At 46.7% G+C, this 17,500-nt stretch overlaps 1 protein-coding gene across 10 annotated transcripts in view; it reads left to right on the forward strand.

The window, feature by feature from the left end:
* The first annotated feature begins 17,213 nt into the window (after positions 1-17,213).
* The window catches only part of abi3bpa (ABI family, member 3 (NESH) binding protein a), a 25,867-nt gene continuing 25,580 nt past the window's right edge, over positions 17,214-17,500 (forward strand). For all 10 annotated transcript variants that reach the window (XM_079733636.1, XM_079733639.1, XM_079733640.1 and 7 more), the window contains exon 1: positions 17,214-17,500. This exon is cut by the window's right edge and continues 133 nt beyond it. The gene's annotated coding sequence lies outside the window, so the exon portion shown is untranslated.

Here is a 17,500-nt window from a genome sequence, read left to right on the forward strand (position 1 = left end):
TCTCTCTCTCGCTCTCTCTCTCTCTCTCTCTCTCTCCCTCTCTCTCTCTCTCTCTCTCTCCCTCTCTCTCTCTCGCTCTCTCTCTCTCTCTCTCCCTCTCTCTCCCTCTCTCTCTCTCTCTCTCGCTCTCTCTCTCTCTCTCTCTCTCTCCTCTCTCTCTCTCTCTCTCTCTCTCTCTCTCTCTCTCCCTCTCTCTCTCTCTCTCTCTCTCTCTCTCTCTCTCCCCCCGGGAGGGCGGGAGGCCTGGTGGTTGCTGAGGTAACCTGCTGGCCCTTGATTTATGCCGCACAGATGTTACGCAGTGCAGGGTTGTTTTGGTGCTTGTGGTGGTGGTGGTGTTGGTGGTGGTGGTTGTGGTGGTGGTGGTGGTGGTGGTGGTTTTGGGGCTTCAAACACCATTTGCTTCCATGAAAGGGCCGCCGGCTGTGGGGCCAGGGGAATCCCTGTTCAAATCAATGGTGCGGACACACACACAGAACCCTGAGTGTCAGGGTTCTGTGTGTGTGTGTGTGTGTGTGTGTGTGTGTTTTTATACATCCCCCCCTGCCCCGTCTGATCCAAGAGTCCATTCGGTGAGATCCCCCATAGCCGTGGCAGTCAGCGGAGAAAAGTCATCTTTAATCACAGGTGTACATCCCCACACACACAATGAATAGTCATTAGCGCGGGCGGGGGGGGGCAGGTTCCTGATGAACTTCCTACCTGCGGTGTGTGGATGTTTTGCTGGGATACGCTTTCGTATGAAAGGGTTCGGTTTGGTCTCTGTTGTGCGCCTTAGGGGGTGTGTGGGGGGGCTGAACGTCAAAAGCAGGTCTTGTTATCGTCCCTCTTGAATCAGGCTGCTTTTAGAGATCTAGCAGCGAAGCGAGGAGCTGTCCGTTAATCAGCGGGGGTCACTCAGGCTGCCGTGGGGGGGGGGGCTCTGTTTTGGTGATCACTGTTTTGTTGTAGAAACTCAATCGGACCCCCACAATATCTGTTAGGGGACGATCCCTGCAAGAAGGGGAATTCTAGAAGGGGGGAGAGGGAGGGCTGAGGAGAGGAAGAATGGAGGGGGAGGGGAGGGGGGTTGGAAGGGGGCTTTCATTTGGATTAAATGAAGCATGCCTCCCGGTGGACTTAAAGAATTTAAAATGAACACTACTTTCCCCCCCTTTCATTTCTTTACACCAAGGCTCCAGAGCATTCATCTTGGTGCGTTGAAGCATTAAATCCCCAACGTTATTTATATCTGTGCCGGTGACGCTGACATGGACGACAGTGCAAAAAAACATGATCTCCCGGTGGCTGGGCCAGGCATCGCTGTCAGCAGGGTTCCCCCTGCATGGACACGTGGAGACACAGGGAGACACAGGGAGACAGAGGGAGAGAGAGGGGGAGAGAGGGGGCCCTTGGGCTGGGGGAAGCCACCCTCTGGTCCATCAGCACCCTGGCCTGATCACCCGTTGGGAGAGGCAGCAGGTAGGCTCTCCTCTTGAACGGAGAATCACAGAATAAGGGATAGAGAAAAAGCCCTAAGTGTATTCCAAACCGCTGCCTTGGGCTCAGAGAGTGATGTCATTCTCCTTGGCGGTGTGCAGAGTTAATGGGTGGAAATGGGGGTTCTGCTCCGACGACAAAAAAAAGGAAAATAAAAAGCGAAAAGAAAATTGCTTTTTGTCTGATTCCTTTTTCCCCCGTATGACTTGCCTTTTGTTTTGTCTTTAAGCTGGTTCAGGTGTTGAGGCATCAAACCCATCTTTTGGAGGTTATTTTACAACATGGCATACTTCATGTAGACTGGTAAATGTTACTGTTGCCATGGGGACAAAACAAGTCCATCCATATTCGAAAAAGCTGAACTCTAGAGAGAAGTGGGTAGCCCTTCAACACATTATATTACAAATTGTGGGAACTATATACTTTTTTTAGCTCTTCCCTTTTTTTGTTTCACACAGCTGTTCCTTTGTTTTCTCCTCTGAGATAACTTAACAAATAGTCCAAGCAGACAAATAAATATTTACTAAAGACCACATTGGCTGTTTCGGTATTAGTGGAGGAAGATCAACCTAGCTGATCCGCATCCAAAACGACATTCCTTAGAAATGCCTGGTCATAGTGCTCTTCTGACCTGTGGCCACCCAAAGTGCTTGACACTTAGTGCCAAACATTAACCCATTCACACACACACACATTGACCCGTCATTGGCTTCATCAACCATGGGGTTAGGTGTCTTGCTCAAGAACACCTCAACACTGAGGAGAAGCTAGGAGAAGCCGGGAATCAACCCAGACTACCTTCTCTTCCTCCAATGGCGCTATTGTCTGGTGGAGCCTCACGGTTGAATATCCTTGATCCAATATTGAACTTATGGTACTACCGGGATACGAGAAAAAAGACCTCAGCTGTGTTGTCACATTAACGATGCTTCAAATCCATTAACTGTTTGGAGTTTAACGTTTTTATCTCTTTAAAATACAGCGTTATTCCCTTTTGCTTTTTTCTTTCCTCCCGTTTTTTCAACTGTCAACGTCAACGCGTGTCCGCCCAGCCAACGTCTCCAGTAGAATACGCGACTCCAGAGAAAGGCAGCAATTTCACCCGATTACGCCATCCTTCGCTCGGGATAACCTGCTCCAAAACGCCGCTCTCTCCAGGCCCCGGCCCCCAGCCTCCCCCATCGATTACCTCCCTCCCATTATCCACACGGCGCGGCCAGCATCTTCCATGATGCAGGCGGCTCCTGGCAGCCGCCCAGGGGAGAGGCAGCCAGAGCCAGACAGTGTCCAGACTCCCAGGGCCCTTTGCCGGACCCTCGTCAGACCCCTGTTTGTGCAGGAGAAGACAAGGAGCAGCTGCGTTCTCTGAAGGGGAGCGAAGCCAGCGTTCTGTTGAGAACACTAGACAGTAGCCCCCCCCCCCCCCCCCCCCCCCATTTCATGGCTGTTTATTGTCATTGGCAGCACCAGGTATGGCGTCTTGCCTCGGCTTTTACATTACCTTCAACACCAGCGTCCTATTAGCGCCTCGTAGCACCTTTGCTTCACGCTGGCGTTTTTAAATACTATTATTTTGATATTGCTGTAATTAATTACAATTATAATACCATAATTTCAACTTTTCGATGAAAGCGCAACTTAAATATTTGCGTTTTTCCGCTTTTAGTGATGAGATATTTGTTCCCTGTTATGTTATTATAGAAGTGTGTATTAGTTTGTCTTCTTGAATTAATGGGAGACGATAGAGAGCCCCTCAGTAATGGGAACACATGATTAAACATCTGCTAATTGGTGTGTAGGCCATCGCAAGGAAGGATACATCAGCCAAAATAGGAGCTTAGAATGCTAGTTCTAAAACTCACTTGGCGGTGCTGGAAGACCACCCGAGAATGAGAAGCGATACGGAGGTCTTCATGGGAGCAAGGAGCTCGGAGTTTCAACATAAACACGGATCAAAAATAATGCTGGGAAATTTCCACAGGCCTGGGAACCTTGAAATACTGTTGACAGGATCCTATTAACAGCAAACAAATATCTGCCACCTCACAGCTAAAACATGCCCACGTTAAAGAAGTTATTTCCTAAGGACGGCCTAGTTTAGATTTTGAACTGAAAAATCATACTTTTGTCATCATTTCTAATTAGGGCCCACTGATTGGCCCGGTGTGGATGCAAGATTGGGTGAATACTTATATGATCATCATTTCAGTTTTTTGTGTAAGCTCGACTTTAGGCACATGTGCATTCAGACGAGTTGGGTACATTTAAATTCAAGTGTAAATACTTATTTTGCACTATAATTTTCCAACCGCCCAAAAAGGGGGAACTCATTTCGAAACGTTTAGGTCCCTTGCTGTTTCCATCCCTCCGTTTGTTTTGCTTGGTTTTGCGGTCTTCCTAAATATAGTGCCTCTGTGGTCAGGACTTATAATGTTGTTTTAGATACGTGGTGTGGTTCTGAGGAAACCATGGCTACAAACCCCAACGTGAGGCAGGAAACGCGTGCTGGGATCAACAGATTTCCTGCACTTTGCTCTTTGGGAGCCGTGTTTTCTTCTATACTTCAGTCTGGGAACCAGACTGAAGTATCCCTCAGTCTGGTTCCCACTTTGTCTTTAAGCTCATCACATTATTCTTTTTAATGCCGTTCTGTCAGTCATACGTCTTCTCCCCACGCGTACGACTTCCGACCACTCTCCCGAAACATCTCATCGACCTCGTCATGCAGTAGTTACTGAACTCCCTCGCCTCGTGTCCGGAACACGGGCTGCAGGACATCGTCGTTGCTGCTGCTCCACATCTGTGACCAAGAGAGCACTGACGAGCGAGATAACAATCTCGCCACCGCGTTCTTGGCAGGAACAAAGCACCACGGCGACATGCACTCGATCAAAGGAACCAGCCTCTCGCCAAGAGCAATACGTCACACCTTATCTGAGGCTCTCTAGTGCGTCGATACGATTCCATGGAAAGAAGGAAATGAAGCAATGATGAAGATTTGCGTCACCGAATTGCATTGCAGAGTTAAGTCTGTCAACAAAACCATGGATTTGTTGTACTATCAAGTACAACAAATGCACATCAAATTTGCAAATGGCATCCAAACAGATTTTTCTCTTTGCAAAGGCCCATCTGTTTTCTGCTTGACTTTCTTGGAAGTTCGTTTTTTAAAGAAGCATTGTGTAACTTTTTAACATAAATAATTAGAAAAAAAATAATTAGAACTAGAACTACTAAAAGTCTAAAGAATAAAAGCGATCGCAGGAACGGCTCAATCAACCCAGGTGTTCTTTCCTCTTTAAATCCATTTGATCGATCGAGCAAAAGGAAAAGGAAGGAAAACTAATTTTGAACTAATGTGACGGCTGCAGTGAAAATTTCGCATTGAAAGCGTAAAGCCATGGAGAACGAGAGTACGGGGCAACTTGAGACAGACTCAAAATGTGTTAAAATGTGGTAAAACTGCATGCTCTTATCAGGAGTGAGCTGAATGGTTTCAACTTGTTTTTTTTATTTTTCGATCATGCCACATATGCCCAAAAATAATCCCCTTGGTGAAACATCACTTTCAAGGAGCATCCGTCTTTGTACTAACACAGATCAGAGGGCCGTCAATTCCGCTCAGAACGTTACAAACCTTTTGGCCAACTGCCGATCCGAGCAAAACAGATCTTTTTCTGGTTTCCTGCCAATGCCGAGAATTTCTGACAAACATATGGAGGCCAGATGGTTTTCAGCCAAAACAAGTCTTGCAGTGCCTGGGCCGATACGTGCAATCAAATGTGCATGGCTTCAGAACCAGCCAGTGACCTAGGGCTAGACACGGCTCACACCAACAGACCTCGCACGTCTGGGTATGCATTGTTTCGTGTTTGTATAGGTGTGCATGCCTGTGCATGCGTGTGTGTTTATGTTCGGGTTCATTGTTAGGTGTGAGGTATGGGGAAAAGTATGGTTGCATATATACATTCAGACAACGCTTTAACGTGCATTGCATATGGCGTGTGGATGAATACATGGAGAGTTGTCATGGGTTTGTGGTTCTTGGCAAACGTTGTTCATGTGTATGTGGTGTAATATTCCCGGTTCTTTCCATGTACTGTGTGCCTTATGCCCTGATTACTGCAAAGGTAGCGTTAGTTATGGATCTGCTTGGAGCAGGGTCATGTCATCATGGATTGAAGTCACTTGGTGCCCATGCTGGAGCAGCCACCAAGCGCAGGGCTCTATATAATTTCATTAATGGTGTTCTTGTGTGTGTGTATTGTGGTATATTTTAGGAGGTGTGTGTGTGTATGTGTGTGTTATGTTATATTTAATGGGGCCATTTTGAGAATTGTGGTTTGTGGGTGTGTTGGTGTTTGTGTGTATGTGTGTGTTATGTTATATTTTAGGGGACATTTTGAGGATCATGGTGTGTGTGGGTGTGTGGGTGTGTTGGTGTGTGTGTCAGTGTGTGTTGTTGTATGTGTGTGTCATGTTATATTTTAGGGGACACTTTGACGATCATGGTGTGTGGGTGTGTTGGTGTGTGTGTGTATGTGTGTGATATGTTATATTTTAGGGAACACTTTGAGGATCATGGTGTGTGGGTGTGTTGGTGTGTGTGTGTTATGTTATATTTTAGGGTACAAATTGACGATCATGGTGTGTGGGTGTGTTGGTGTGTGTGTGTATGTGTGTGATATGTTATATTTTAGGGGACACTTTGAGGATCATGGTGTGTGGGTGTGTTGGTGTGTGTGTGTTATGTTATATTTTAGGGTACAAATTGACGATCATGGTGTGTGGGTGTGTTGGTGTGTGTGTGTATGTGTGTGATATGTTATATTTTAGGGGACACTTTGAGGATCATGGTGTGTGGGTGTGTTGGTGTGTGTGTGTGTATGTGTGTGTTATGTTATATTTTAGGGTACAAATTGACGATCATGATGTGTCTGTGCTTTTGTGCGTGCATGTGTGAGTGTGTTTTGGTTCATTTGGGAGGACTGTGATGATTATGGTGTGTTTGTGTGTGTGAACGCGAGTGTGTGTATGTGTGAGTGTGTGTGTGTGTGTGTGTGTTATGGTATACGCGTGGGGACAGTATGAGGGTTGAGGAATGTTATGGAAAAAGAAATGATTCTCAGAGGTAATGGCTGGGAAGAGGAGAGGAGAAGAGTATGGGTTGGGGGCTGGGGGGTTGTGGCAGTTGGAAACAGTGGCCATTTTTTTCCGAGCCCTCCACTGTATGCCTTCTGGTCACCTGCTCACAATTAGACCTGGATTCCTTGGCTCCGTCGTCCTCCTCTGATGGCTGCCGCAATCACTGGCTCTGGCTGGTCTTGGAACACACACGCGACAGGCCCTCAGCGCCAGGGCCTGAAACTGAGCAGAGCGTTACTGTCATGACACTCAGCGCAAGTCTTGTCAGCTCCTTTACCAACATGGAGTACCTTTTGTTTTGTGTGTTTTTTTCTTTTTCTTTTTACCCCTACTATGTTTCAATATTTGAGACTGCTGATAGCGATCATTCTCATGGAGACTGCTTACATTCCAAAAGGGTCCAGTCCAATAAGCAGTCGGTTTACGATTTTTCATTCTTTTCTAAATTCAGAAATATGCACTACTTCTACTGCTACCGAGCGAGAGCGCCAAGGAGAGATGTAAATCTGTTCGCCGTCCGAAATCAATTTGTTTCATTCGAAAAAACCGTTCCGATCCATTTGAGCTGTCACCCCCCCCTCCTCCACCATCCCCACTTCCCCCTTGTTTGCTCAGCTTCGGCTCAAACTCCTCCGACGCCTCGGACCCTTTCAACACCCGCTCCTTACCTCTTTTGTCTTACGCTCCATCTCCTGGAACCGAGGCGTGCCGGAACCCCATGGAGACCCTTTCACTTGAGCGTTTCTCCGCGTCTTGGAAGCCGAACAGGAGGTAAAGACGGAGTAGGATGGCAGGGCGAGAGGGCCAGATCACGGAGACGTCCGGGCCCCTCCGAAAGGGCCCAGCGATTGGAACCGTGATGGGGCTTCAAGAGTTCAACACCAACTGTCTGGCAGCCGCGACCGCAGGTGCTGCCCGAGGCTGGCTGCTTCCAATCCCACTTTCAATGGACGGAAAGTATTTTAATGGGAAACACAGGGGTGGATATTAGAAAGGGAAAGAGAGGCAGCAGAAGGTTCCTCTATATCCTCCTGCTCCAATTAGAGCACTCTTCTCGGGAGTCGGGAGGCTCCCTCAGTGGTTGACCTGTGCGCCGTCTCCCAAGGGCATCCATCCATCCATCCATCCATCCATCCATCCATCCATCCCTGCCCAGTAAAAAAAAACAACCTCATTGCCATTCAATAGGTCCGACATGTATGGCTTAACGAAAAGGCTTCACATGTAACTGAAGCCTTTTTCAAACAGAGACTTACATTTTGTGGACGGAGTTATCAGGAAAAAGGGGAAAATACATAACCCTAACCCTTTTTTTTTAATGACAATCAATGGCAAAGAAATTTAGAAGAAAAGGGCTAATGTAGAGACAACTAGAACAAAATGAGAAATGCCAGTTTTGGATATAAACTCCTGTGTTTAACACTCAACCACCAGATGTTTCTCCTATTTACCAGTTGGGGTAAAAAGGGGGGTTCTATTTGAGATTACGCAACAAACGCTGCTGCTTAATCACTGGATAATGTGCTCATTTGTATCTAATTAAACGCAAATGTGCATTAGCACGGTCATTAGAGACCTGGCCCGGGACGCTGCTGTCCGCAGAAACGTTTCCAGGTTGCTCCGCGCGGTGACAGGATCTCAGCTGCTCAGCGTATTTCCCCGCACGGCTCTCTCTCAGGTAACCCCTTAACTCAGAGACCTGCCGACGTGAGGCAGCAGCTGAATAGGGGAAGCTGGGTTTGTAGAGCAACAGGGGTTCCCTCTTATTCTACTCCACTGGATTATATTTTAAAGGATTCGATTATGTAGTATTATATTGGATTTTATTCTATTAAATTAATTGAAATGTGATTATTCTGGATTTTATTCTATTAAATTAATTGAAATGTGATTATTCTGGATTTTATTCAATTATATTCAATTATATTCTTCTTTTTGTCCGATGGATGTAAGTAAAAATGGCAGGTTTTTTTATTACATTTTATATAGCATCTAATAAAAATAGGGAAATACTTCTGATCCCTACTGAATGGTAAACTATAGTGTCATTGAAGCCATTCAATAAATGACTTCACTGAGAAGAAGAAATGCAAAAAAATGCTTGCACATTGATGCAGCCATTTTGTCTGTAGAGTGGAAACTAATGTTTAATTAGTTTGCTAACATGCAAAATAAACATTTGCAAATAAAAACTATAAAATAAATGCATGCATTAAGAATACATTTTCAGAAAGTCAGGAAAAAAAGTCCTTAAATTATGAAAAAAACCCTCAATATTGAGGATTGAGTGCAAGTTAGAGTAAGCAGGCACACATGAGATAATTAACCTTAATATACCGAGCAAAATATAAATTAAGCCTCAAATGACACTATGGGAGAGATAGGAGGGACCTAATTGGGAGATGATATGACAGGTTCGTGGGAAGTTTGACTAATCACCTGCCTTACCACGTCAACAACCATTATTTGAAGGCAGTTCTGTGTTAAATTTGGATGTCCTTCGCCCCTGTTCATCTTGAAGTGAACCATGTGGAAGCTAGTCCTAGTTCTCTCGGGACACTGACCTTTGAATGTGCTGAACAATCACGTTTTTTATTTTCGGCTTTCTGTAAAACATCAAATCCCATCTGAGACAACACAATTTTCTGTCCACCTTCAAGTCCCTCTGATGGACGTGCAGCGTCGAATCATCTGCTTTTAATGAATTATTTTAATGGACGTCTGCAACTCATACCCTCCATTGGTTCACAAGAATGCATTTTTTACATAGTGGCCACTAAAATACCATTCATAGAGCTAAGAAGTGAAGTGGTTTTAACTCCCTCCTGCTGGATGCCTCACATCCGATCCGTGGAGCACAGTGACAAAAATGAAAACCATAAATTACCTGATTTCTGTACATTAAAGTGCAAACTCTTCCGCGCAAGGCCCCGTGGACGGATGCGTGGCTGAGTTTTGTGGTCCCGCTTTGATACACGACACCTCCGGCTGCTTTGACGCTGGGATTATCCTTCCTAGGTACCCAAGGACCTTTGTGATGTGCGTAACAAAGACAAGCTGCACGCCCGAGTATCCCTCTGTCATCAGCCCGGGTCTGAGTGGGTCTGGGGCTGGATGAACAGGAGAGAGATATCACCATCGTCTCCGTATTGTGACCCTGGGTTTTATGCATCATACTGAATCAGGGCCATTGTGCAGACCTGGCTGACCCAGTCCCCCGGTCAAGGACCGGCTAAAATGCCAACCTGGGGCGGTTCTGGTGCTGATTGTGACCCAGATTTGAAGAAGAACAATCGCTGGATGGGAGTGTTTTTTTTTTTTCTTCTAACATTGAAGTCACCCGTGACAAAGCCCGCAGATGAAAACAACTCCCTCAGCCTGTAGCCATGGCAACAGGTACAAAGAGAGGAGAACATCTACCCGTGGCTTGCACGTGTTATGGAAGCCCTTTTGTTTTCTCGGTGAATGAAACGTTGCTAGACGCATCTCCTCCTGCTGCTTCCTGCCAATGGAGAACGACAGCAGGCGTAGAGAGTGGGTGTATCTGAATCAAGGCAAAATACGGACTCATTCGTATCACTTTAGTTCCTATGTGATCAAGGGCATGTACCACAGCTGATTCCGTGTTTACACCTCACGAGAGACAAGCAAAAGAATACCAAGGTTACAGTGCAGATGTTTACCACTATGGGTGTATTTGCCAAGAGAAGATGGGGCCATCCTTTTGACTGTAGACCACAACATGTCCCTCCGTCCATCTTGCGAAATGTAACATCGCTAGAGCCTCCTGCACCGGTAAGTGCCCCTGATGATGGAGATGATGATACCAGGAATAGTAGGATTATTTCCCAGACTTTGGCATCGTAATGCCCCCTGGTTCCTGTGTTTTCACATGGCGCTGCACTCCGTGCAGGCTGTAACCTTCGTCGGAGTCTGCTCTGTGTCCTCGGTGGAGTCTTCCAGCCCCCTGTCACACAACGCTCCCTGGGTTTATTTGTCTAAATCATGGAGACGATCAAAGGGTGAAGCGGAGGCCAGAGACAGCTTAATTTGACCATATCCTCAGGCCAGGAAAACAAACTCACTTCAATCAGGAATTATCTCCCCCATCATCTAGTGCTGTCTGTCCCTTTTTCGAACCCTTGCTAAAACATTTTTCTGGTTATTTTTATTTCTGCACGAGCATTTCAGCATTTCTTATGAACTAGGTGAACATGAAAGAGGGGGGAATATTTGCTATATTAATATTTGGCATTGCTAAATCTTTTATGTAGGCTTTGTCTCATCCTTTTAGAGTTCTCAGACACAGATAGACGGAAGTATCCTATCAGTATGCATGGTTGATAGCTTATAAGACTTTATTTCAAGAAATATGCACATATTAAACAATTACACACATTGATACTAAAGTTACTAAACCGACTAGCTGTTCATTTCCTTCTGAAATATATCCGAGCTTTACCTTTAATATGTGCGCTGATCTATATAAGCCGCAAGCCCAACTCTTATAGTCTTTATCGAGAGTAGAGTACCGTAGTTAAATAGGTAATGACCCTCCTTTGCAACTAAGCTAAATTAGATATTGCGTTTTAATGCCAATGAAGGAAGGAAAGGGTGAGTCATTTTCAATGTGGTCGGACCTAAAGATGACTTCAGACCGTATCTGCTGTAATATTTCATAAGTCCTGCTGGTGAAGCTATTGTATGGTAAGTCCCTCTTCTTCGGTCTGTTTCATATTGAGGTGCTGCGGGTTTTTATGGAATCACACATACTACAGATTCATATTGTGGTAAGTGATGGTTCAGTGATCAGCGTGAGGCAGTACTGATACATTGTGGGATACATTGTGTTTATGCATCTATACACAGAAAGACCGGCAGAAATATGAAAAACGTTAAAATGTTTTTCTTAGCATTACAGTTAACGTGCCCTCTGTGAACTTCAACTGATTCTTGGGCAGGGTTTTTGGTATTCTGTATTGTGATACTTGGGTTTATTTTCACAGAGGTGGATATGGAGTGATCTTCTCAACCAAGTATCCATCACACTCACACAGAAGCACTGCCAGTGCAAAAGCAGAGTGGGAACCGTGCAAGAAGACAATCATCTGATCTGAGACTTTTAACGTGGCTCCATCTGTGCATTTGTGTACTGATGGGTGGGAGCCAGACTTTTATTTTATTTTTATTTTTTATGGATTCGTTTCCTATCTCCTGTGCTGTCTGCCCTAAGTTAGAGACCAGATCTTCCCATGTACTGCTTTTATTTCATTCATCACTGTAAAGACAAGCAGTATACCATGCATGAAGATGATGTGTGTGTGCACAACAGGAGCGTACATACACACACACACACACACACACACACACACACACACACACACACACACACACACACACACACACACACACACACACACACACACACACACACACACACACAGGCAAAATGCCTTGCATGAAGAAAACTCATGTGTGTGCAGAATACAAAGGAACACTCATTCACATAAGCACACACACACAAAATGGAAAACACATTTAGATCTCTCTTTTCTGCTCTCAGACACACGTTGAGGGCCGTTGAATTACATTTGTCTTCTCTCTCTCTTTTTCCACTTCCACTCTTTTCCGTCCAAATCCCTCCTAGTCGCCCTCCGTAGCGCCGCTCTCTCCCCCTTCCCCCTATAGCCCCCATTCCCCATAAAGATCTGCAGATTGCATTGTTTAAGTTGGCGCAACACTTGCCCACTCGTCGGGTCGGCGCGTTTTCTTAAGCCGCTAGCTGTCGTGTAAAATAGGCACCGAGTTCTCTGGGTAGTGCAAGTGATGAGACCCACGTGCATCATCCCCCCCCCCCCCCCCCCCATTCCCCCAAGTGTGTGCGCACAGGACTGCATGAAACACGAGCATCTTCCGTCCTGGTGTTGCGCAACCGTTAGAAATCGCTTCTCCAGATGTACGTCCACCCACACGTGCGCACCTGCCCGTGTGACTTATTGGGTGAGCAAGCAAATGTCGGTGCACACAGGGTGGTGTGTAATTGCCACGCAGATTGTTCTCCTTTTGGAAAATGTTGTGATCATTTGTGTCACTTCATTGTCATGCTCAGATTTTTCAATTCCTGTTTATAATGTGATTGTCAACAGCTACTTCACTTGGAAGGGAAATACGCCAGACTTAATACGATTGTGTGTGTGTGTGTGTGTGTGTGTGTGTGTGTGTGTGTGTGTGTGTGTGTGTGTGTGTGTGTGTGTGTGCGTGCGTGTGTGAATGTGTGTATCTGTGTGTCTGTATATGTGATTGTGCGTGTCTGTGTTTGTATGTTGGATTGTGTGTGTGTGTGTGTGTGTGTGTGTCTGTGTGTATGTTGGAGTGTGTGTGTGTTTGTGGTTGTGTGTGTCTGTATATGTGTCTGTGTGTTTGTGTGTGCGTGTGTGTGTGTGTGTGTGTGTGTGTGTGCGTGCATGTATTTGTGCTTTGTTTTGCACAGATACTGTACATGCAAGTTTCGCGTGCAGCCAAGCGTGCACATGCTAATTAGTTTGGTGTGTTTGAATCGGTTCAGCTATTTGGAGGAACATTCCTGCCCTCATAATTTTCTACTTGTGTACACTATGCCTGGTTAACGGAAGAGTCTGGCGGAGATACTGAAACAATTAAAGCTTTTCCTCTGGCGGGGAATACACATGGCTCTGCAGACACATGATGCCTTTCTGTACAATCAGTCCCTTTGGGATTCGAAAGGAGATCAAAAGTGAAACATGTGTGAGTCAAAGCGAGAGATATGTCAAAAAAAGTGAGCTGTGCGTAATGCACGGTAACTCGACTCGATCTTCTGCCCAGGGAGCGTGGAAGCGTGAAAAAGGGGCACACACAAAAGTTGATTCATCGCTATCTCGAACCCTAACATTTGGAAGCTCTCATCATCGCCGCTCTAGCTTCAGGTACAGTGGAACAGTGGGACTTAACAAGCCGGCCCGTTCATGGCATCAGCACATGAAATTGCCTCTGGAAAAAGACGGTGGAAAAAATAAAAGATATTATTTTCTTTTTCCATACTCAAAATCCAACCCAGTCTGAGAGGGAGAGAGTCCCGAGCGCTGCTCGCGCCGCAACGAGGGCCTGCTGTTGGCCGCTGCCGCACTCCTTCTCCAGGTCCCTAAAGCGTCCCTGCCGGTCACCGGTACAAAATAAAAAGCGCAGCCTGGTGACCTTAAGCTCACATGCGCGCTGCGGGTTCACCATCGGACCAGAAGGTAATTGGCGTGAACCCGTGGGCTGGTGTGTGGACGGCCACCGCAGCCCTGCGTGTTGCCGGGGGTTTCTCCAAAGCTGTTTTCCAGCCGATAAAAGCGGCGATGCTGCCTCAGCCCTTACCTCTAGCGGAGCCACCGGCTCTGAGCCGGCCATCGTTACCACAGATCAGCGCCTCAGTTCCCACCAACCCCCCGCCCCCCACCTTAACTGCCAGCAACACATTCATTGCAAGTTGCGGGAAAGCTTAAATGAGTACCCACAACTGCGTGAGTCCACCCCCCAAGTCCATCCCATGTACGTCAGTCCCCCCGTCCCCCCCACCCCTTCTGAAGCATATCCCGGACGTGTGGCGTCTGTTGGCAGCTGGAGCTGGTGAGGTGATGAGAGAACCGTAAAACACGCAGAGCGGGATCAAGCCATGGGTGATGACAAAACCAGAGGAGCAGCGCAACCTGCCACTCTCTCTCTCTCTCTCTCTCTCTCTCTCTCTCTCTCTCTCTCTCGCGGCCCTTTTTGCAGAATCTCGGGACGGATGCACTGAAAGGACACATGCAGGTCATCCAGGAAGAGGCTGCAAAGATTCCAGAAGCAGAAACAACCTCGGTAGATAGATAGATATATGGATGGATGGATGGATAGATAGACAGATAGATAGATAGATAGATAGAAAGATAGATAGATAGATAGATAGATAGAAAGATAGATAGATAGATAGATAGATAGATAGATAGATAGATAGATAGATAGATAGATAGATAGATAGATAGATATTGAGGTAGAATGAAGGGCCAGAAAGGCCGCTCCATGACCCCTCGCTGTCAAACAGGAGGCCCCTGAGCTGCAGCCTGAGGTCAGGGACATGGTGGTGGCGGCAAGGCTAACAGGTAGATCCGTGCCTGATTCAAACCAGACCACATTCCACAGCGACCCAGGCCAGGGGTCAGACCTGGGACTCACCATGGAGGAGGAGAGGGGCTCGTCCATAGAAGCACTGCAGAGCAGCAGTCCATGGCACTTGTGTGTGTGTGTGTGTGTTGGGGGGGGGGGGGAGATCTTAAAGACGATAAGGTAAAAGGTTGAGGCATGTGTGTGAGTGCATGTGTGTGTTTGCGTGTGTTTGTGCAAGTATGTACGTTGTGGAGGGGGGTCTTGAAGAAGATATGGTGAAAGGTTGAGGCATGGGCGTTTGTGCATGTGTGTGTTTGTATTTGTGTGTGGGGCTGTGTCGTGCAGTCGGGGTTAAAATACGACTTGGAGGTGAATGCCAGTGTGCCTGCGTGTGTGTGCGGCGTGTATGTGCGTGTGTGAGCGCATCCCAGTGAGTGGACTGATGTGGTTTTCTATCAGACATCAAAAGCAGCCGCGGTCTTGGTCCCCAGGTCACCCCCAGTGTTCATTATAATGGCTCTTCAGTTGACTAATCTGAACCATATTGTCCTTAGTCTGCGGATGGCGATGCATCCGTTTTATAGAGATGTTGACACAGTGAGCTCCAGAGATTTGCGTTCAGCAGAACGTTTACCAGGACGTCCCGCGAAGGGTTCTCCTTCCCTGGTGCGCCAGGGCTTCCTGTCTCGTGGAAAACCATGTGGGACACACTGCCGGAGGCTGGACCATACCGATCAACACATGTGTATACACAAACACACACACACACACACACACACACACACACACACACACACACACACACACACACACACACACACACACATGCACATACATGCACACACACACACAAACACACAAACATGCACGTCTATGCACACACACACACACACACACACACACACACACACACACACACACACACACACACATATACACAAAAACACACACACAAAAACAAACATAAACACACACAGACACAGACACAGACACACACACACACACACACACACACACACACACACACACACACATGCGTGTATGGGCCTCTCGTCCTTGTGGACCAATCCTGGCTGAAATGAGTCTTGGCTAACCTTGACCACACTTGGCCCCAGCACACCAAAACACATACGGCACACACACACACACACACACACACACACACACACACACACACACACACACACACACACACACACACACACACAGACAGACACACACCAGACAGACACACACACACACACACAAACACAAACGCTGAACCGAGGGGCTGTAAACTTTGATGGATGATATCAAATTTCAAACAGAATTTTTTATGATGTAACACCATAATCATGTCGTTTGCTTCAAGAGAAAAAAACTAAACAAGAGACATGGGGAGTATATAGATTGACACCAGCAGATGTTGTTTCAGAGGTCTACAGTATTCACATGTTGTTAACATGTTTTTCACCGTTTCTTTGCAAGTGGAAGAGCATGTTTTTATCAAGATGTCAACCGTGACGTTGTTCCCATGGCGTCGTCATCTCTGCACACTGTAGCATCAAATGCTGCTCATCCCGGCTGTGTGTGTGTGTGTGTGTGTGTGTGAGTGTGTGTGTGTGTGTTTGGATGTATGTGTGCATGATACCTTTACTATTCTGCTTGTGTTTGCATGTGCATGTGCGTGCATGCTGCATGTGTTTGCATTTGCATGCACACTGCTTGTGTTGACGTGTGAGTGCGTGCGTTCGTTTTTGTGTCTGCGCTTTGGTCTGTCATGTATCTGCACTGCATGTTCTTTTCGTTATGTACTGTATGTTAGAAAGAGAAAAGAAGAGAACGATGTAGATGTTGATGTTCAAAGTGAACATATGCCATGAGAAATACTCAATGCCTCTATGACCAAAGCAGATGGAGATTGAGAGAGAGTAAAGCTAACATCAGTGACTGCATGGAAAGCATCAAGCAGGGTCCTGGACATGGTGTGCTGTATCGGCAGGGACCATCAAGGCTTTAAAAGGAGATCCAAAAAGAAAGTTCAAAGTAAGTTGGCAAGTCAAAGGTCCGCATGACCGATGAGAGTGAGAGGAGAGGAGGAAATGAGAGGAGAGAGGGAGATAGGGAGGGAAGAGGAGAGCATGAGCTTAATAGAGAGAGGGGGAGAACGAATAGGAGTGTGGCATGAGGGGAAAGAATGAGGGAGGGAGAGAAGAAGAAATGAGGGTGAGAGACAGAGGGAGTGCTTGAGACAATGAGGGAGAGAGAGAGAAAATGTGTGGGGTGGATCTGCAGGATGGGGAGAATGTGAAGTGGGTGTGCCTGTCTCTCACTCCTGCTCTCTCTCTCTCACTCTTGCTCTGTCTCTCTCTCTCTCTCTCGCTCTCTCTCTCGGTCTCCTCCCTTCTGTTCTTCTGAGGTATAGATGGAGCAGGCACATCCAGCCAGCCCAGTCCAGAGAGCTGCACTAGTCCTGAGACCTCACCTCAGAGAAGTAGTCCAGCCACAACCACACACTCACACACACTCAACCACACACTCAACCACACACCCTGAAAGAGCTCCCGGATCTTCTGCTAGGGCCAGTCGGTTTTGCCCTCCTGCTTATTGAGCAGCCATCGTACACCTGCTTATCTCGCTACTTTCCGCCTTTCGCAAGACTTCCTTCCTGAGGGTTCCTGTAGACCAAGATTGTGAACCAGGAGTGTGTACGTCAGAGGTGCTGCAGTATTGGAGATCCTGAGCCGGGCAG

The sequence above is a fragment of the Pollachius pollachius genome (assembly GCF_949987615.1).
Source record: "Pollachius pollachius genome assembly, chromosome: 3".
In the NCBI taxonomy this organism is placed as follows: domain Eukaryota; kingdom Metazoa; phylum Chordata; class Actinopteri; order Gadiformes; family Gadidae; genus Pollachius; species Pollachius pollachius.